The following is a 6,474-nucleotide window of genomic DNA, read 5'->3' on the forward strand; positions in this document are numbered from 1 at the left end:
ATCCGGCCGGTCCGGGCCAGATCCGCCCCCACGCCGGCCTCCTCCGTCATTCCGGCGCCCCCACGTCCTTCTCCGGTCAACTCCGGCGAAGTTTCGGCGAGATCCGCCGCCGCATCGTTATCCGTGCAGATCTGAAGGTTGCCCCCGTTTTCACCAAGTCCCTGTATTTTGACATTATCATGCCATGTTCATCGCATCATATCTCCATGCATACTGCTCCGTTTCATGCGTGTTATATGTCAAATTGTTCGCCTCGACGAGTACTTCATTTCATTCCATTGCATCATGTTCATTTGAGGTCATCTTGATACCTGAATCATTGTTGCAAGAGTGCATGTTGCTGTTAATCTGCTGAAACTGTTATAACATGCTCATTTGTCATTTTTGCCATGTTTGATGTGTGCATCCTATGAGGTTGATGTCTACATGTGTTTTGATCTATGCCATGCCATCTTTCCAGGGGTGTATGCCATGTATTTTTGTGATCAATGTGGTGACTAGCACAAGCATGTAAACTAGGCCTCGTGATATTGCTGACTTCAGTCCCTGTTCTGCTGTTATTTTTATGCCATGTAAACTTGATGCTACAGAGAGATCCATGCTTATTTTGAGATACTTCAGTAAGGATGTTTTGTACATATGCTTATGAGCTATCCATTCATGCCCCTGGTTGCATTTATAGCTTGCTGTAGATTGTTCATATCTTGCTCCAAAGTTGCTAAATAATGTTGCTGTCAGCCTGTTAACATGAAGTTCAGTTTTGCCATGTGATTTCCTAGTGATACATGAACCCTATGATCATGCTCTTGCCATGCTTAGCTTCATAAACATGTCTTCTTAGTGTTGGTTGCCTTGCCATGCCATGTATTGATCTGTGGTGAGTGGTTCAAGCTCACCAACATGCCTACTTATTGTTGTTCCTGCCATGTATGAATCTGTCATATAACTTGCCATGTTTACATGGGTGCCATCATATTTTCTGTTCCTTTTGGCTCTTGGTCAGTAAGGGACTTTTGTTCTATGCAATTAGTAGATTCATGCCATGCCTTTGTTTGCCATGATAAGTTCCTGTAACATGCTGTTTGATAGCTCTAAACATTGCAACCTGATGTTATTTCTGCTAATGACTGAAACTCTTATTATTTGCAATCTTGCCATGTGTTTTGGAGCATGTTCTAGTGATTTCTGGAGATAGCTCAGTGTTCATGTTTTGTTATGCTTTACCTGTACTTCATGCCCATGCCTTTTGTTATTACGTTGAGATGCTGTAGCTTGTTGTTTTGGTGCTTGCAATATGCCTACTTGCTGTTTTGGACAGATTGTTGCTATAACTTGTATAGAGTGAATGTGTTGCACCGTTGCTCCGTTTTGAGTGTGCTCTATATGAAACTTACTTGATTTTGCATGTAGTTTCATATTATCATGTTGCATCCATGTTTTGAGGTGTTTGCTTGATGTTTGTATGCATTTTGCATCAATGCCATGCTTAACTTGTTTTGCTCATATCGTCTAGACTGTAGCTCCGAATTAAATGAACTTTATATGTAACTTGACTAGAATTTCGTGTAGATCATCTTGGTGCATCTTAACTTGCTGTTTAACAACTTGAATATAAGGTTTAATCAGATCTGGACCAATTTCGAAATATGCATATGAGGACTTATCGGAATTGTTATATGTTGTTACCGGCCTCATTTAAACTTGCTTTGATGTGTTGCTCTTGTATCATATAGCCTTGTCATGCATCATACTTGTTTGTGCATCATGTCTTGTCCATGTGTGGTGTGTTTACCATGTTGTGTGCTTCTTCTCGATAGTTCCCGTTTTGTTGTGATCGTGAGGATTCGTTCGTCTACGTTTGGTTCGTCTTCCTGGCTTCATCTTCTTCATGGACTCGTTCTTCTTCCTTGCGGGATTTCAGGCAAGATGACCGCTACCCTGGATCTCACTACTATCATTGCTATGCTAGTTGCTTCGTTCGATCGCTATGCTGCGGTACCTATCATTTGCTCGTCAAGCCTCCAAAATTGCCATGAACCTCTAACCTTTGACACCCTTCCTAGCAAACCGTTGCTTGGCTATGTTACCGCTTTGCTCAGCCCCTCTTATAGCGTTGTTAGTTGCAGGTGAAGTTGAAGATTGCTCCATGGTGAACAGGGTTATGTTGGGATATCACAATATCTCTTATATTATTAATGCATCTATATACTTGGTAAAGGGTGGAAGACTCGGCCTTATGCCTGGTGTTTTGTTCCACTCTTGTCGCCCTAGTTTCCGTCATACCAGTGTTATGTTCCCGGATTTTGCGTTCCTTACGCGGTCGGGTGATTTATGGGACCCCCTTGACAGTTCGCTTTGAATAAAACTCCTCTAGCAAGGCCCAACCTTGGTTTTACCATTTGCCTCACCACCACCTACATTTCCCTTGGGAGTAATTAACCCGAGGGTCATCTTTATTATAGCCCCCCCCGTGCCAGTGCTTGTCTAAGTGTTGGTCCGAACTGAGCTGCCTGCGGGGCCACCTCGGGGCAACTTGAGGGTTGGTTTTACTCGTAGCTAGTCTCATCCGGTGTTGCCCTGAGAACGAGATATGTGCAGCTCCTATCAGGATTGTCGGCGCATCAGGCGGCTTTGCTGGTCTTGTTTTACCATTGTCAAAATGTCTTGTAAACTGGGATTCCGAGTCTGATCGGGTCTTCCTGGGAGAAGGTATATCCTTCGTTGATCGCGAGAGCTTATCATGGGCTAAGTTGGGACACCCCTGCAGGGTTTAAACTTTCAAAAGCCGTGCCCGCGGTTATGGGCAGATGGGAATTTGTTAATGTCTGGTTGTAGATAACTTGACACCAGATCCGAATTAAAACGCATCAACCGCGTGTGTAGCCATGATGGTCTCTTCTCGGTGGAGTCCGGGAAGTGAACACGGTTTCTGGGTTATGTTTGACGTAAGTAGGTGTTCAGGATCACCTCTTGATCATTGCTAGCTTCACGACCATTCCGCTTATTCTCTTCTCACTCTTATTTGCGTATGTTAGCCACCATATATGCTTAGTCGCTGCTGCAACCTCACCACTTTACCCCTTCCTTTCCCATTAAGCTTTGCTAGTCTTGAAACCCATGGTAATGGGATTGCTGAGTCCTCGTGGCTCACAGATTACTACAACAACAGTTGCAGGTACAGGTTTTGCGATGATCATGACGTGAGAGCGATGTTTGCTTGTTTTGGAGTTCTTCTTCTGCTTCTTCTTCGATCAGGGGATAGGTTCTAGGTCGGCAGCCTGGGCTAGCAGGGTGGATGTCGTTTGAGTTTCTGTTTGTGTTTCATCCATAGTCGGATGTTGTTCTTACGTATGATGTATTGTTCTATTCGTGTGGCATTGTATGCCTCTTGTATGTATCCCCACCTATTATCTAATGTTGATGTAATGATATCCACCTTGCAAAAGCGTTTCAATATGCGGGTCTATCCTTGGTGGGACCTTCGAGTTCCTTTTGGATAGGGTCGCATATTGGGCGTGACAAGTTGGTATCAGAGCCTCGACCGACCTTAGGAGCCCCCCTCGTTTGATCGTGTAGTTTGGCCGTTGTTGAGTCTAGAAGAAAACTGTTTTCTGAGTCTAGTTATATCGGAGAGTAGGATTTCTTTTTACTCCTCAGCCCCTTCGTCGCTCTGGTCAGGAATCTTGACGTAGGTGTTCTGAATTACTCCTCTTCCCCTTCAAATTTTTCTTGAGGATCACGCAGTTAGTTATTCGTTTGTTGGTTCTCAGCTCTTTTATCCGGTGCATTTCTCGTCAAGTTGACTCGAGCCTCTTCTTCTTCGCCAAGTTCAATCCTCAGTTGTTTTCTTTTCCCACCCGCCCACCCTTCTTCCTCTCGGAGCCGGAGTCCGTAATCGAGTATCCATCCTACTCGTGCGAAGTCTTTGCTTTCTTTCCTCAATTATTTCAACCAGTGTTTTCTCTTCAAGTTATTCGCCGGTTTCCCCTTCCAAGTTGCCTTTGTTTTTCCCGCCCTACCACCCCTTTTCTTCCCGCAGTCTGAGCATCTATTCGAGAAGCTATTTCTTTCATGCGGAGCCTCTTCAGTCTTCCCTCAATTATTTCAACCGGTGAATTCTCATCTCGTTCGTCATTCTTCATCTCTTTTTCTTTTCCGGTGGATTCAATTCAAGTTTTTCGGTAGTGATTATATTCTTTCCTCGGCTCAAATGTTTTCCCCTTGCTCGTTTGCCTCTCGCCAGTTTATCCTTCCGGAGTGTTCAAGACATCTCAGGAGATTCGTCTGTGTTCCACCTAATTCGAGGTTGTCACCTCATTCAAATATTTCAATTGTTCTGTTGCATCATCTATGTTTTCAACAATCCTTTTCAATGGTGTTTTCTTTTAATGGGCCCTAACCCACAGGTCTTTTTCCAGGATCTTACCTGAGTCTTCTAATTATTCCGGAGCCATTCCTATTTCTTTTCAAGTGTGACGTAAGAATGGATTCCATCAGTCACATGCCTTGTCAAGATCGATTTCAAATCATTTTCATGATTGGCTCAACCTCTTCGTTTCTTTCATTCTGCCGGAGTATCTCAGTAATTTTTGATGGTGTTTTCCGTCGTCATTTGAAGACCGAAGAAGAGTTTTTCCTCTAAATCTTGCCCGTTCTCCCGAAGTTTCGTGGTTCTAGCTTCATGTTATCCTCTCATATTATTTCAGTTTGTTAGATATTCTTTCTTACCCATCCGGAGTATTTTAGGAGTTGATTTCTTTTCATTTCACCGGAGACCATCATTCCAGTTATCGTTCTCTATTTATCTCGGTGCTTCCTTCAAGTGTTCTTTAATCAGCTCGAGTTCTTCTAGTTCTCTGGCATCTAAATCCCCTCTAGCTTATTTGTTCTTCTAATTCTTCCCAGCGATTCTTTCATCAGTCATTTTCGAATTCTCATGGTGGTTCCTTCAGACTCCTTTCCTTTGGTTATCATATTAATTCATTCGTTCTTTCCAATCCTACCGGTGGTTCATGAAGACCTTCTCAAGTTTGTGATATGCCACTTCTCAATCCTTTTCAAGAAGAATAAGTAATATGCAAAAATCAATGTCATCAATTTAATTTGATGAAGGATAAGCATACAATAAATCTTATTCTTATTTCCTCAAAGTGAGTAATCTTTTCCTTCAGAGTTTGTTCTTGAAGAATAAATTCTAGTTCCAAGTGTTTTCATTTTTCTTTTTCGGAGTTCCAAGTTTTTCCTTAGTGATCTCATCTCGAAACTCCATCTGAATCATCACAACGCTCATCTTATTCTTTCATCCTTCATTCTATCTCACCATCCTTTTGTCACCGGAGTTCTTCATGGTGGTTCTTCATGATTTAATTCTTTCTCCAAAGAGTTCATCAAGATCCTAATCGAAAGAGCTCAAGTATCTTCTTCTTGCTTCCCGAGGTGCTAACTCTTTCAATTCTACCGGAGACTTTGCGTTGTTCATCTCACCAAGTGCCATCCCATCTTGGAGTTCGTGTTCTATTCCTTTCATTTTTAGTCGGAGTGCTGCCTAATTCCTTTCAGTCTTATTCGTTTCTTATCTCGTTCTAACCGGAGTGGTTTCATAGTCTATCTGATTCCGTGAGCTTTCGATTCTCGTCATTCTCGTCGTTCCTCTCTTCTTCTAGAGTGCTCTCGATTCTTTGCTTCTTCTCTTGAGTTCTTGTTTCAACTCATCCCTTTTCCCTTCCGTCTCGGTCCTAAGATCTCGGGACGAGATCTCTTGTTAGTGGAGGAGTGTTGTAACGCCCCAGATTCGTTGCGCCAGGTGTCCGCCAGTTATTCGTCGTTGTTGCCATGTCATTTGCTTGCGTGTCACATTTTGCCATGTCATCATGTGCATTTCATTTCGCATACGTGTTCGTCTTATGCATCCGAGCATTTTCCCCGTTGTCCGTTTTGCAATCCGGCACTCCTATGTCCTCCGACGTTCCCCTTTTGTCTCTCATTGTGAGTGGGTGTCAAACTTTCTCGGAATGGCCCGAGCTTTGCCAAGCGGCCTTGGTATAGCACCGGTAGACCGCCTGTCAAGTTTCGTGCCATTTGGAGGTCCTTTGGTACCCCAACGGTTAACCGGGTAGCCGTAAAGCCCTCTTTTGTTGCAGCCCAACACCCCTTCCAAAGTGGCCCAAAACCCAGCAAACTCCCCCCCATGCTCTCGGTCGTTCGATCACGATCGTGTGGGCGAAAACCGCACCTCATTTGGACTCTCCTAGCTACCTCTACCTATAAATATGTGCACCCCTCCTCTAATCCCGGATCCAAACCCTAAAAATCGCCCTCCGCCGCCACCGGACACGTCCGCCGCCACCGGACGAAATCGCCGCCGCCCCCGCAGCCACTGGCGCCGCGCCACGTGGCCCTGCTCCACCGTGCCCCGCCGCCGGCCCACCGAGGCCCACTTCCGGCCCCCGCCGGGCCCGAACCGGGCCGCGCCCC

This window comes from Triticum aestivum, chromosome 4B, assembly GCF_018294505.1.
Source record: "Triticum aestivum cultivar Chinese Spring chromosome 4B, IWGSC CS RefSeq v2.1, whole genome shotgun sequence".
NCBI lineage: Eukaryota > Viridiplantae > Streptophyta > Magnoliopsida > Poales > Poaceae > Triticum > Triticum aestivum.